Source organism: Gouania willdenowi, chromosome 6 (genome assembly GCF_900634775.1).
Source record: "Gouania willdenowi chromosome 6, fGouWil2.1, whole genome shotgun sequence".
In the NCBI taxonomy this organism is placed as follows: Eukaryota; Metazoa; Chordata; class Actinopteri; order Blenniiformes; family Gobiesocidae; genus Gouania; species Gouania willdenowi.
Window position 1 is genome coordinate 43,558,929 of NC_041049.1, and position 16,026 is coordinate 43,574,954.

At 40.0% G+C, this 16,026-nt stretch overlaps 2 non-coding genes across 2 annotated transcripts; both read left to right on the plus strand.

Moving 5' to 3' along the window:
- The first annotated feature begins 1,158 nt into the window (after positions 1–1,158).
- On the plus strand, positions 1,159–1,252 carry trnai-uau (transfer RNA isoleucine (anticodon UAU)). Its single transcript has 2 exons — positions 1,159–1,196; positions 1,217–1,252. It is a non-coding gene; the product is annotated as a tRNA-Ile (tRNA).
- A 14,220-nt stretch (positions 1,253–15,472) lies between these two features.
- On the plus strand, positions 15,473–15,566 carry trnai-uau (transfer RNA isoleucine (anticodon UAU)). The gene is made up of 2 exons: positions 15,473–15,510; positions 15,531–15,566. It is a non-coding gene; the product is annotated as a tRNA-Ile (tRNA).
- Positions 15,567–16,026: the final 460 nt, after the last annotated feature.

The following is a 16,026-nucleotide window of genomic DNA, read 5'->3' on the forward strand; positions in this document are numbered from 1 at the left end:
AAACATTTTTAATGTTAAAATGCTGAAAACACTCTTATGAAACCTTACATTTTTCTCAAATTATAACGTAATATTTCCCTTAATTAAATAAAAATTGGTGACAAAATCTAGGAAATTTAAAGTGAAGATCCTGTTGGGACTGATATATATTACTTATATCTTTGATATTGTCAATTTCTTACAGATTTTGTATTTTATTTATATGTAGAAGCATAAACTAAGGCACAATAATGTTGAAATGACTTGTTTTCCCGTATACAATCTGTGGCCCACTTGAGATCAAACTGCTCCATATTTGGCCCCTGAACAAAAATTAGTTTGACACCACTCGTCTACAGGAATCTACTTCCCACAATGCAATGCGAGAAACTTTTCCAAAAATATTGATAAGCGAGTGTTTACAGTGGAGATCAAAACAAACTTTCGAGCAACAATTATAACCTTTTTTCGGCTTTTTTTGAGCAAATGATCTTTGATTAATTGATTGATGAGGCCCAAGATTGACTTCAGAATTGTAGATGAAATGTTTAAAGGTAGGGTAGGGGATTTTCGAAAGCTAGCATGATTTTGAATGTAGCTTTCCGGTTGGCTCCGCCTTCATCCTCCTCCCCCCTCCCCTCTGTGCTCCGTCCTTCACTCACGTGCACAAGCAGGGCTGCTGCTGTCCGCATAAGCTCATTGTTTGTATTGTGTAGAAACTTTGTCATCTCATGTCTCATTCAGCAGTAAGTAAACACTAAACTTTCTCATTATATATGTTTTAAAACGTGACAAAAAACTCTGTTTTAAGTCCGTCACAAGTGACGCGCTTTGAGTGTGGGCTCGTGCATTCGAGGAGACAGGGAGACGTGATTGGTTAAAAAAAAAAAAACGGTTAGTTTTGTTTTTTTCCATTGGTCGAAGTTATTACAGGTTTACAGCTGCTACAGTTGACAGATTTTCATCGTTTTTTTTTTCAGAGCACAAAAGATCTTAATTCCTATCAGGACATTCAGAAAATTTCATCCAAAAACTTAAAAAGTGTATCTGGAGAAAATTGCCCACCCTCGCTTTAATATTCACACTGGTTTTAAAACAGGTACGGCATCAGTTTTCATGTTTATTCATTCTCTTTGTGCCCGGTTTAACATTTTAAACAGTTAATAAGCAGTAAATTAAGCTCCAGTGGCATAATTGGTTAGCACGTGGTACTTATACAAAAGTATTGAGCTGAGCAATGCCAAGGTTGTGAGTTCAAGCCTCACCTGGAGCACAGTTTAGTTGCACTTTAGGATTTAGAGCAAACACTGTGTCCACTGAAAACATGTTTATTTTAACAGCAATTTTTTATTTAGTTTTAGTCTTTTGATTAGGACACAATGTAGTCAAAATATAGCCATCAGGTTTAATCCTGTTATATTCTAAACTAAATGAGTTCAAGTTTCTAGACGACTAAATCTTGATATAGTCGACTATAATATAAAGCAAGAGTTAATGCATTTTTTTTACAGATTCAATTCCCATTGATCAACTTGACATTGGATGGTGTTAATGTTAAATACATGCACGGACAGATTTGATGTAATCAATGTGTGATGGGATTTCATTCCATGTGACAAAATTATAGTTTAGTTCCTATTAGTTGACAAAAATAGAAATATACCTTGATATACTTTTCATCCATGACATGTCTGGTCATTGTCACAAAACATTTTGTTGACAAAAGCTTTCAGTCGACTAAATTAACAGTGCTTTAAATATGTACTTCTGGTATGAAGTCATAATAAAAAAATGTACACTGGTTTTGTTCTTATGCTGGTAAATTTAAACATGTGGTTATACAAAGCTCTAGTGGTGCAATAGGTTAGCACACAGTACTTATAGGACAGTATTCAGCTAAACGATGCTGAGGTTGTGAGTTCAGGCATCACCTTGAGCACAATTTTGTCAATATTGTCCAATATCCGGTTAATCAATGCTCACTGAATCTGAAAAAAAAAAAAAACATGAACTCATGCTGCGTATTTTAGTCGATTATATCTGTAACCGATTGCACCATTGGAGCGTTGTGTGATCACATGTAGAAAATGTTAACTCGAAAACCAATTCTGACATCATTTTCATATTTTTTCATTCTAATTGTTCCAGTGTTAACGCTTCTAATATGTTATTATACCAAACTCCAGTGGCCTTGGTTAGCGCGCAGTGTGACTTGAGCCGTGTGTGTTTCCTTTTTTCCTCAGAAACAGAGAGAGAACATTGTGGCATGTCAGTTGTTTTGTAAGCCCTGAGCGCTCGTTTTCCTAAACCAACACTCTATTTACCTCCAACTAAAAGTACACTAGATGCCTCCACAACTTTTAGTGGAACTTTTCCAGAGCTTCCTCCACGTCGCTGCTGCTGCTGCTGGACCAGTCAAACATTCCCTGTCTTCTAAACATGTGTGAACGTGAGCCCACTGACAGCTCCGTCCCTTAGCTGTCCCCCACAGCGCTGTCGAGGGACCACCTCCCCGACTCTTCTCTGCGGGGGGAAGAGGGGAGACACCCCCCAGACGCCTCCCCGAGCTCAACTCCACTCCTGCCTTTGAACACTTCCACTACCTCAATGGCATCTCGTCTATCTAAAAAAAGCTCCAGCCTCTCACACAGCCACTTATGAGAAAGAAATCTCTCTTTCTCTCTCAGCAGCTCACTTGCCTTCTGCCTGCCTGCTCTCTGTTTCTCTGCTGGCACTTGTAATTATCTTATGCCTGGGAGACAGGTTTTAAGCAGAGGTGTCAGGCCAGGTGCTTCCTGACAGCTCGCGATGATTAGGAGAATTCTGGAGTTCTGTCACTGGTCTCCATGGTGCTCCCCACAGCGACCGCAACACCTTGTTGTCACAGCAACAATAGCAACTCTTTAATATGTTGACGGGGAGACATTCATCAAGGCCTAGGTAGGCTCCGCAACCCTAAACAACGGGCCCTCTGGGGGGTAGGAAGGAAGGAGCACCGAGGGACCAGGAGCTGGACTAGTGATGGAAAGACAAAACTTTCTCCCTCTTACTTTGACACACACACACACACACACACACACTTCTTCTACTTACTCTTACTCGCTGCCTTCACTGTTTTTCTGTAAAACTCTTCATCCCATAACAAGTTTCCTTCTCTCCGTGCAAAGACACAAGATTTAATTTATATGTTACACCTCAGCTCAGGTGTTCCCCTCAGTGTGACATGTGTGTATGTTCTGAGGAGAATACTAACAGTGAGTGTGTAACCTCTCCTGTGTTGGGACTACAAGAGGCCAGAGACTTCCACAAAGGCACACAGGGCTCATAGGGTTCGATGTGTAGACGACTCTCCCTAACAATCGAACCAGTGTGTTGCTCATGAGATTCATGGCAGATCACACAAATTGCACAGGTCGAGAAGATGAGCTGTGTTATCAGAGATAATTCAGGAATGGTAAACACAGACAGTTCAGAGTAACCGAGCTCTGAAAGTAAAACACGTTACTGATAAATCAGGACACCGTAATGATCAAGACTGACTGTAGAGATGTTCAACATTCACACTAGCTTTAAAGCAATTGTTTATTCTCATGATGGATGAGTTAATATTTTAAACAAGTGATCATTCAAAGCTCGAGTGGCACAATTGGTTAGTGTGTGGTACTTTTACACCAGTATTCAGCTCAGCAATGCCAAGGTTGAGGGTTCAAGCTTCATATGCAGCACAATTTCTTTCAGTCATAGCACTTTACACACACTTTAGTATTTGGAGCATGTCATGTACAGTAGTTCTGGTAACTAACTAGCACTTTATAAGTCATAATAACAAATTCACACTGGTTTTAAATTTTAAAAAAAAACATCCATCAATCAATTTTCTGACCTGCTTGTTCCTTTTTTTCAGGGTCACAGCGTACAACAAACAATTCTGCCGTAGCAAAGCTGAGGTTGTGAGTTCAAGCCTCACCTGGAGCACAGCTTTAGTTCAGCCGTCCTATTGTACACATTCAAATTATTAAAAAAAATACAATACTTCTAAAAATGTAGACATTTTGCTGTCGTCAATCCACTTTAAGGATGTGGTTGCGGTAAATAATGAACACTGATGATATTTCAATAACAGTCAAGTGTTACACAAAGCCCAAAGTGTGTGAACAGTGCAATGGCTGAACAAAAGTGTGCTTCACGTGAGGCTTGTACTCACAACCTCAGCATTGCTCAGCTAGATATTGTACCACACGCTAACCGATGTTTGCATGTTCAAAATGATAACACGACCGGTTCTGTAAATAATGAGCACTGATGAAGTCACAATAACAGTGAAGTGAAAGAAAAGTGCAATACATTTGTTGAGACTAAAAGAAGTGTTTAAAGCTGTTGGAGATTAAAAGGACTAAAGGAAGCTTGGTTTTTACTGTTGAACAGACAGACACAGACACAGAATAGAGACGCAGAGAGAAACAGACATGGAGGAACACAGACATCTTCCTCCACCACCTGTGTGTGGGCTTAGTCTACTAAACTTTGCTTATGAATGAACCTCATGAAAATAGTATTACTCTTATCATCTGTCCTTGGAGCTGTTCAATGAAAAGAAACGGGAAGAAGGTAAAGAAAACCTTACAAGACGATCAGATAAAGACATAGTGTAGGCCTCATTGATCAATAAATCACACTTCTTGCGTTTCTACGTCAGACGAGGAGGACAGTGATTGGCTTGACTCCATTTTTGTTCCTGTTTGTTCCCAGCATTCCCTGTGATATCACCTCACTCTCTTTATCTGATAAAATAAGATTGTCTCCAGCAGCTTTAAAGTCAAACTCATCACTGAGAAATTAGGAATACATAAGATTGACTGCAGAAATGAAGACATACAGTATAACATTCATTGGTTTTAAAACTATAACACAATGTGCTTCAATCAGATCCAACTGTGTCTTTCTTGAAGGCCAGAATGAGAGAGAGAGAGAGAGAGAGAGAGAGAGAGAGAGAGAGAGAGAGAGAGAGAGAGAGAGAGAGAGAGAGAGAGAGAAGGCCTGTCCAAGTGTGTCTCAGTGATCAGTGAGAGGAAACTTGTTTGGGTAAAGAACTCAGCAGGGAAAGCACACAGTGAGGCTGGTGGTGCTGAAGTAAGAAGGTCTAATTGAGGGGAGATAATGAGTGAGTTGGGGCCTCCCCGCTGGCACCGCCATGGACGCCCCCCTCACCTCTCGTCACGTCTCCATTCACCGGCAGAGACAAGGTGCTCAACATGCAAAGGAGCCTCTTAAAGATGCTGCCATCGATTTGCCATCATGAGATGCCTTAAATTAATATTGATTCAAATACATCCATGTGATGAATTTATTACGTGCCTCGTATGTTGGACGCATACTAAAATCAACATGATGGACATCACTTCTTAGTTCTTACTTTGACGCTTTTAGGAGACACGGTGGCATTTTTTTGGGGGGAATGACAAGGCTACACTTTGAGAAGTAAAGAGAGAAAAAACAAGTTAAGAGGGAAAGTTAAGTAAAATGCTGATATAGGCAGAAGGGGCTTGGTTGTGAGCATTGTTCATGTGCTTTCTTGCAAATACAGAAAAGAGGAATACTAGAGGGGGATAGGAGCTAATTAAAACCAAGATCAAAGCCTCCCTCTAAGTGTTTTTCCTCGACACATCCGGGAAAACTCAAAACACTGCTTTTTATTTTTCTGCCACCTCAGATATTTCATTTTTTGGGGGGTAAAAAAAAAAAAGACAAATATAGTGAACTTTTCCTTGAGTACATAGTGTTAACTAATTACCCCCATTCACTCTGCTAACATGACCTGTGAACATATAAAACCAAAGGTTGTCAGTCAGGGATTCTGACAATTAGGAGACATTTAAGATCCTGCAACGTTTGTGAAGCCAAAATCATTTAGGGTGCCGAATGTAAAAACACAGTCACTGTTTCATAGCCGACATATTCTGAACATTTATCTCACTTTCCTCACATTTACCTCATTTTTCTTTCATTTGAGACAGAAATTCATTGTTGAAAATGTATACAGATGAAAAATATCGAAATTTTAAATCAAAATTGAAACGTTAAATCGGTCACCAAGTATATGATGTATTATGCAAAATGGGCAGGTCAGTGCCTGTCGATCGCACTGACCTGCCCACTTTGTATAATTTCTAAACATTTAGTTTTACATGTGGCGACCAATTTAACATTTAGATTTTGATTACTCAAATCCCCATTTTAATTCTCTTCATAAATGATCCTATCCTATAGTCGTGCACCCAAAAATTAAGAACAGTGTCTGCTTCTCCATTAACATTTCAATTAATTTACTTTGCAGTGTGTGCGTGTGTGTGTGTGTAAGTGTGTGTGTGTAGCCCTGGGTTCTGATAGATCCCCTGTAGCTCTGCGGGGATTACACCCCTAATCTACACTGTCACTCTGAATCAGCCCATAGACACACACTGCACTGAGGGGTGTGGGGGGGCTGTCGGCTCCCATTATTGCAGATGGTAGAGACTCACACACAAGTACAGTACGTGCACCCATTAACCACAATAAATATGATACACTTTCCATTTGGGCTTTAATGAGGTTTCCCCATCCTTAGAGACTTTTTTTATTTTTTACTTCTCACGATCTCTGAGTTACTCATTCAGATTTATGAAGGTGGACGTTCTTGGTCTTCCTAATAACACAGGACAAAAATACGAGTATAGGTAGTTTCATTTTGTATCAAGCTACAAACTATTAAATACATGAAGTGTGATTTCTTTTCACGTTGTTCTCCATTTGTATCGAGATTTAAGCAGTTTCTTTCTAATTACACAGAAACTTACAGTTCAGAGTGAGGTAAAGTACAACATTAGAACATCACAGATTCTGCTACGTTATGCGTCCTCTGAACTCACCTTCCAGACAGGAGAAAAGCACACATACACACACATGTTCTATCCATTTTCCTTAAAAAGTAACTAAACCCCAAACCCACTTTTTTTCTGCTGAATACATATGTATTTGTTTATGAGTGATCCTAGTCCAACTTTTAACATTTTAGTAAAATGTGTTGTAAAATGTCAGAGTTACTGGCCACTAAGGGTTGAACGCCGACTATTACAATTTATTTTTGCTATTGGCTGAGACGGATTGCCCTCTTGGGATCGATAAAAGTGTATTCTAATATTAGAAGATCACAAATTCTGTTACTTTATTTCTCCTCTGACAAAATGAAAGACCGGAAACATACACATGTGTTCTGTCTATATACACTTCTTAAGAAATGTTTTAGTCAATATTAAATAATGGAAATGAGACGATATCTTGTGCGATATATGGTTATATCAACATGTCACGTGCAAAGGGTGGGTGAAGCCTACCTTTCCATTCCTGCTGCATTCGTCGTCTCAAGCGAGTGTCTTTAGAACTGCAGGACACAAAGTTCATGTTCAAAGGTCTCATTTGCAGCCAGAAAATGTTGACATGCTAATATATAATGAAAAGAGTTCAAGTTCACATCTGAAATCTGGGATGTATCGACTGTTTTAGTTTGATGTTTTGATTATATAAATTTTATTTTTAGTATTCTTTTGCACATGTTGTTTAAGGTCAACACTACATGTAGTGCAATCTCTGACCATCACCAGCCTTCCTTAAGGAATGGTAAGAAAACTTTATTAGAGGGAAGATATGGCTGAGGGGGGAAAGGAACGGGGGAGATGGAGTTAGGGTGGGGCAGTGGAAGGTGTGGGTAAGGGTCAACTATTTTGGTTTTGCTGAAAGTGTAACATGAGGATTAGTGTTCAGCATGTCTGCCTCACAGCAAGAAGATCCTGGGTTCAAACCCTGGGGTGGGCACTTGGGTCCTTTCTGTGTGGAGTGTACATGTTCTCCCCGTGCTGCGTGGGTTTCCTCTGGGTACTCCACCTTCCTCCCACAATCCAAAAACACGACTGTGAGTTGTTGTCTGTATGTCCCCCTGGCGCCCTGTCCACGGTGTACCTTGCCTAACCCCCATTGAGAGCTGGAGATAGGCACCAGTAGACCCTGAAACTAAAAACAAGTGGGTCAGAAAAGGGATGGATGGGTGTAGTTTTTAATATTCCTATTGTGTTGTAAAGGTCACACCCAGACTAAGTATGTCCTGAGTTCAAGTAAAAAAAGAGCATGGATGTTTTCCCCAATTGGAATTTTTTTGTGTTTTTTCCCTTTCCAAAAACATTGGTTATCATGACCTTGTTATCATTTATAATGAACTTTGTATATTATAGGTTAGATCGGGCCTAAATAACCTGTCCGAACCGAACCGGGCCCGCGGGCATAAAGCCCGACCTGACCCGACCCAACCCGACCCGACCCGACCCGACCCGATTCATTAACTTAAATTGTAGGCCCCAGCCCGACGTAAATTATTATTTTATTGAATGTATCGCTGCCAGAAGATTAGTAGCGCGGTGCCTCGCACGGCGAGCTGGGAGAGAGGGGGGGGGCACACATGCACCACAGCTCTGCGGTGACTCGATAACCTGACTCAAGCCATTAACACAGTTTTACAGGCTTTAATGGGGTCGTAGTAACACGCCAAAAATAAACAATCAAACACACAAAGAAACGACTTACACCGTCATACACTCACTACCGTGGGAACAGAATTGTTCACTCTTTTCCCCGCTTACGCCCGCCCTTTCCCCAGCCTCCCAGCCAATCAACACTCAGAACACATGTAAACAAATACACACATTGTCAGTGAAAGCTGCACATAACCATGATGCCTTCTCGGCCATGGGAAATCTCAGCATAACAGAACCAGAACATAGAACCCAGTCCGTTACAGTATGCAGACCAGACCGGGCGGCCCGTGCGTGGAGCGCAGACCAGACTGAAGCACCAATCATATTTGTTTCCTGCGCTCCAGCAGCAGGTGAGGAATGAACAAAATCAGCCAAATAATATTCAGTGAATGTGAACGCTGAACAACAAAACAAAACGCCGTCAATATCCTGTCCCTCTACAAGCAGAAATCACTTTAGAAATGATACCACAACAATATAGAAGTGTTTTTGTGTTTATTAAAAAATAATATTAATGTAATAGAGAAAAAAAAAAGTGAAAAATGAAGCCCGACCCGAGTTTGGGCTGGTCTAGGGCCAAGAATCTAAACTCTACTGTCAATCATCCCATCTCTATTGAATAATGATGGCTAGCACTCCAGGGGGGCCTGGGTTTGATTCCTGTGCTGTAATCCTTCCTGGGAGCTGTTCTCCCTGTGAGTATGAAATATGCTTTTATAAACTTTTGCATTCACTTGCTCTTGAACATCAAGTATTTACAATTATAGAACACATATGAAACTGCTTCAATGCTGGAAACGATTAAAAATAGACGGGAATGGTATATGAACACATAACCTTTTCTTTAAAAAGTAATGTTCTTGAGAACCCGCACAAAGGGAATTATTGTAATTTACATGCAGGTGAATGTGTAACATCAACATCCCTCTGTAGGTTTGCAGAGGTCAGAGTCATCTTGTGATGCCCTCTGCTCCAATAGGAAGTGACATCATTACCTGGTCCACTCAGGATTGTAAGTGATTGAGTTGTGCTGTAATGTGACACTGTATTGAGTTACACACAGACAGGTCACGCCAACCCTTCCTCCCTCATCAGCATCAGCAGGCCTTAAAAACAGCCCACTCACCTCGATCAATGACCCTGATCTACATACATTTGCATACTAACCTAATGGATCTGTGGGCTGATCAGACCTGACCAGCACGTAGACGTTCAGCTGCTCTGATTCAGTCACAAATTCAGTGCAGATGTCACAACAACACACTGTTGCACTTTCTTTACCGTGTCCTGTTTGGGTCGTTTAAGGAGAACAAAAATACATTAACGGAGTTTTACTTTTTCATGAATAAACACAAATGCTGTGTTTCATTCAACATTAAGACTTAGTCATTAATGCACTTTGATTATGGCACTGACATGCAGGGAGGTCCATGGCTTCAGATATAGAATAAAATGTTACTGTAATGACTTATAATGATGAAATATTGTATGATACTCAAACTGTCGGCTGCAGTCAACACCAAGAAATAGTTACATTTGTTGAACGAGTCATTAAACTAAATATATGAGGACACAAATGTCAGATTTGATTTAAGTTATTATTTCATTTTTTTTAAGTTTCATGATGAAAGATTATGTTTGTGTATTTTTGGATACATTTTATGTATTATTATGTTTCTCTCATTTTGATTATCTCTTTTATTGTCTTTTTTGAATCCTTTTGTATACATTTGATGTGACTTTGGAGTCATATTGTGAATTTTTGGTGTTATTTTGTACATTTTTCTGTAATTTTGTATTCTGGTAGCCGTTCCTTGTGTTTTTGGAGTCATTTTGTGTATATTTGTTGTCTTTTAGGAGTCATATTGTGAATTTTTAATGTTGTTTTGTATATTTTTCTGTTATTTTTTCTATTCTGGAAGCCGTTCTCTTGTTTTCTGGAGTCATTTGTGTGTATTTTTGTTGTCCATTTGTGTGTTTTTGGTCATTTTGTGGTGTTTTCTACGTAATTTTTTGCTTTAAAATTCACAAAATGAAAAATCAAACAAAAATACACATAATGACTTGAAAAACACACCAAAAGAAAACAAAGATTGGTCATTCTTTTAAATGCTGGCATGAATGTTAATAATGTGACCCTCAGATCAGACAATCACATTTTTGTTGCCCCCGCTGTGATAGAAGTTGCCCATCCCTGATTTACACACTCAAACTGTGGGATACAGCCATTATATTACACACACACACACACACACAGAATCCTAAGGTGTTCACAGCTGACAGTGTGAAGAGTGATAGTTGGTGATTGAAGGAGCAGGACAGGAAAACAGCACATTCACCTGTCACACAGCTGATGGCAGATTAGTGGGTTGAGTGGCAGCCATCAACACACACACACACACACTTGCAGGTGTCAGCAGGCCTATCAGTGCAGACAGGTCTGGTCACAGGTCTGCCTGTTCTATTGCCCGTCCACACTTGTCAAACCGTCTATTCGTCTTAATGTTTCTGTTCAGGAACATCACCAAACCTGATTCCTGCTTGTTTGTCGTATCCACACAGTCTGTCTCTGCTCTCAGACAAACAGAAAGATAGAGAGACAGAATGACAATAGAAAAGATAATTCACACGGCCACATCCAATGCACACATGCACACACACACACGTACACACACAGTTTTCCCTAAATTGGCATAATTTTACTCTGTACCCATGTCACTTGTTCTATAAATTTATGACAGAGACATTGGGTGACCTCATAAATCCCAGAATACAAAAGGACAGGTTTGGCATTATTCCATCATCAGTCCTGACATTGTGTGTGTGGAGTTCAGAGACAATTGTTACAGAAAACCAAAAAAGTCATTTTGCCCTTGGATTATCTGGTGACAAGTCTTTTCCCTGGTTTATTAATCAGCTGTTAATCACACAGGCTGCAAGGCTTCAGTCAGGCCCTTCACTTATAGCTCGTATTTAAGCTCTCAACAACATATGAACCGCTCACACTATAGAATACTCTGATGAATCTGTGTAACATAGTGATGAATAATTAACGACATATCATAGTGTTTGATAATAGATAACCTCACACACACTAATAATGTCATTGTGATAAAATACTTAAAGTACATGTGGGGAATCTATATGGAGGCCATTTATCACACATGTGGAACGTCTGGATCTACCTGAGGATCATATTGAGGAGGACTCTTGAGACTCACTGGACTTGGGATTGTACCTTGCCTGATTTGTTTTGTTTTTGTTTTAGTTTTGACATTTTTGTCTCCTCTTTCTTGAAATTATGGAAGTCTCTGAACACTTTTGTAAGTTGTCATTTTTCATGAAGAAACAGAAGCACAGATATGTGGTTGTATCGTTGTTGTGTGTTGTAAAATCTAAAAAATAATAAATATATCGTTGGGAAAAAAAAGTACTCGTGGGGTGTGTCAATACCAGGGGGGTATTGCACAAATGTCAGATAAATACATCCAGTATAAAGGAGAATGTGTGGTTAGACAAAGTCTGGTCGGTGCTATCTTGGATAAATTGGTTGCCCGTACCTGCTCTCTGTACATAAAATAATATTAAACTGACAAATGTCACCACTAATGAGAGAGAGGGACACAAGAGTGCATTTTTGTCAGTGATTTATGGTTTTCCTTCTAAATTTCTAAGCAATACTTTAAGAATACACTGATTCTTTGTCCCTGAGATCAAACCACTGGTAAACCCCTAAACTCTTTTGAATGATTAATGATTTTCGTTGGTGTTAAAAAGTTTAATTTTAAACCAAAACTTATAAAATACAAAATGAGCAAAAAGCACATTTTTAGGGAGACTTTTTGCAACAGCCAGCAATATACCCTACACAGACTATTTTATATCTATGCACTGAAATTTAATATTAGTGAAACAAGTATGAAGAATTTCATCAGCCCGTAAGCACGGCACAATTAGCGCAAAGCAGTGCGTGATTTTTATAAATTACTATAAAGTTTGTAGTGCAAACACACTCTCAGGATGGTTTGATGAAGGAAAAATGAAGATTTGTTAACAGATTAGTTGGAGAGGCGGACAGGACGGAGCAGTTTGTGCAGGTTTGATGATCTTCCCTCTGCAGGAGAGCTACAGGACCTTTAGCAACAATGGCCTGATATTTAATATGCTCCATTGTTCTCAGCTCATTCCCTCCCTGTTCACACCATATTTACACTAATACACACACAGACACACACACACTCTACCTATTCCCATGGTAGCATGCACAGGCGCTCCAGGCAAAGCTTTATCCCCGAGCTAACATGCTGAACAGCCTCTGAGTACCCCGATGATCAAACTCGCCCATTTGTTTGAACACACTGAGACAGAGTCATTAGAAATGCATATTACACTACAGCTATTGCATATTAACACAGTCGGGCAGCCAATTAATCATTAGCTCATCAATATCTCATTTGCATGAAATTATTCTCTTTTAAGAGCCTGTGTCTGAGGTGACGGGGGTGAGCTCATCGATAATGCTAATATCCCTGTGGGCCTGGGAGAGGAAAGGCGAGGGGAGGAGGACTGTGGAATAGATGGAGAGCAGAACTATTCCAGTGTTTGACTCCCACTTTAAATACCTTATGAAATCAGCTAGTATGCACAAGTGGAAGAGTTTTATCTCAATGATGTTGGAGGAGGTTAGACTTGATATGTTCAGGTGAGATTGATATCAGCAGGTGGGATGTTCTTCTTTTAATACACATTCAAATATAAAATGCACACAGACGCGCTGATGCTCTTGGCAAGGCCAGAGTCAGTGCGGTGTCTCAAGGTTGCCTAAAGCTCAGGGCTCTTATGGATCTCTGTGTGTGTGTGTGTGTGTGTGTGTGTGTGTGTGTGTGTGTGTGTGTGTGTGTGTGTGTGTGTGTGTGTGTGTGTGTGTGTGTGTGTGTGTGTGTGTGTGTGTGTGTGTGTGTGTGTGTGTGTGTGTGTGTGCATGTGTGTGCGCGCACGTGTGCGTGTGCGTGAACCACACCTCTCCACGTGCACTGGGAGTGATCCTGTCACTCCTTCCTAAAGAGGAAGCTGAGATATGCCACACTTGTTATCCATCATGACATTGATTCCTCAGACGGGATGTAGGAAAAAGGCAGACGGTTGGAAAAGTAAAAGGAAAGAGACAGGAATTACTGCTTCACCAATTAGTGTCGTGGAAAATAACAGCAGGACAGATGAGATGTTTGTGGCATGAAGGCCTCGAAACAAAATGTAGCATCCAGTGAAAACAGCAGGTAATGTAGTACTCATGACCGATCCTGTGTTATGTTCGAAATGTCACACTGACGTACTATACACTACAAACTCAATGAGTAATACTAACGTAATACTCATACCAAGTCTACCGTCAAAATTAGTATATTGTGCGTTCACATTAAATAGTACTAGTGCAGTGCCCGTAGGAAGCATGTATTGCTATAAAAAAGTGGGAGGTTAAGCAGCTTTATCATGGATGACCAAATGAGGTTGTGTTTGAAGGTGAAACTTCAGGGACATTTAGATTTGCTGTGAAATGTGTAGAGTGATAACTATTGTGTTTTCATGTATTTTGGCTTTTAGCAAGGACACTGTGGGGAGTTGAACCCCATCTATTCCCATTCCAGTTTGTTGTCCTCGAGGATCTAAATCTCCTCAGACCAGACTCGTTTAGTGTCATTAATCCACAACAGTCAGTTTAGATGCACACGGAATTTGTAAAGCATTTATGAAATAATTTATTAACGTATCATTGCAATCCAAACAAATCCGACATTGCACATCCTTGAACCAAGCAGCGACCATGTTGAAACTCTCAGGTCAGTCTGATCCTGATTTGCAAAGACATTTGAGGAACATACACACACACAGACAGACACACACATACAGACAGAGAGAGAGTCCTTGCTTTTATAGAAAGATGTATTTGTAGTTGTATTTTGTGTGATATTTTGTGTAGGTTTTTTGGTTATGTTATTGTATATTGTTCTGTAATTTTGTGTATTTTTGTTGTTATTTGTGAATCTTGTGAATTAATTTGTCTTATTTGTTGCTTGATCTGGTTAGATCTCTGAAGCTAAGCAGGTCTGGGCCTGGTTAGTAGTTGATTGATGAGAATTCCAGGTGCCACAGTGGGGGACAGTCGCTCCAGTGGTATCTGTCATTGTGTCCTTGGGCATTGTGTCCCACATTGCCTATAGTATGAATGTAGTGTGTGAATGAGTGTTGGTGGTGGTTGGAGGGACCGATGGCGCACTATGGCAGCCTGCCCCAGGGCAGCTGTGGCTACAATAGTAGCTTACCACCACTAAGTGTGGAGTGAAAGAATAATGCCTTAATTCTGTAAAGCGCTTTGAGTGTCTCTCATAAAGCACTATATAAAATCCAATGCATTATTATTATATGTCTGTTGTGTTGTGTCTGCTGTGGACCATGTTTGTGTCCAAAATAACATTTGTCTGTTTTTTGCTGTGTTAATGAGATGACGTGTGAAAAAAAAGATGAAATATTGTTTATATCGGAACGTTTTTCTACAGCACAGATCAATGTTTGTCACCAGGTAACACTGGCACCAGCTGAGACGGAACGTGGGTCCAATTTTACTTCCTTTCTGGGTGAATAAGAAGAATCGGAGAGCTCATCAGCTTTTAGCGACAAACAAACATCAACATGTTTACAGAGGAAATGCTGAAAAAGAATAAATATTGTTTATATCTGAAAGTTTTTCTACAGCAAAGATGAAGCGTGTGGCGGAACACGTTGTCAGAAATGTTTTGTGCGTTGCATTGTGGGATGTGGAGTACCGTAGACGGAGTCATGGATGCATAGAAATGTTTTCACTTCATTTTTAATGTGATTTCTTGGATAATTCTCATGGTTTCCGAGTTATCATATTAAATATGTGAGCATGGAAAGCTCCAGTGGCGCAATCGGTTAGCGCGCGGTACTTATAAAACTGTATTCAGCTGAGCAATGCTGAGGTTGTGAGTTCAAGCCTCACCTGGAGCACTGTTTTGTTCAGTTGACCCACTTTGGGGGTATCCTACGAAGCGTGAATGCCTCTTCTCTCGCTGACTAAATAAAGTTAAACACAGCGCTGTCCGTTTATCATCCAATGGATTAATATCATAAATAATCTCATGCTTTTAAGCATTAACAGTGTCAGCAGCTTCCTGTCTGGGTTCTTTTATTCCTGCCTTTTCTGTAACAATAGTGTTGTTTTTGGTCTGAATGATGGATTTTAATTATTCATAATTTCAAACTTAAGCAACACCTAACCTGGTCGGGACCAAGTATTTGGCTGAGCAATGCTGAGGTTGTGAGGCCAAGTCTCACCTGGAGCATGGTTTTGTTCAGCTGTCACACTACATCTTTGGAGCAATGATTACAATATAATGATAATTTGGAGGTGTTGCTAAAACAAATTGTTCGAAGAGTTCCTGCTTTATTTACTGTAAATATGTCATTT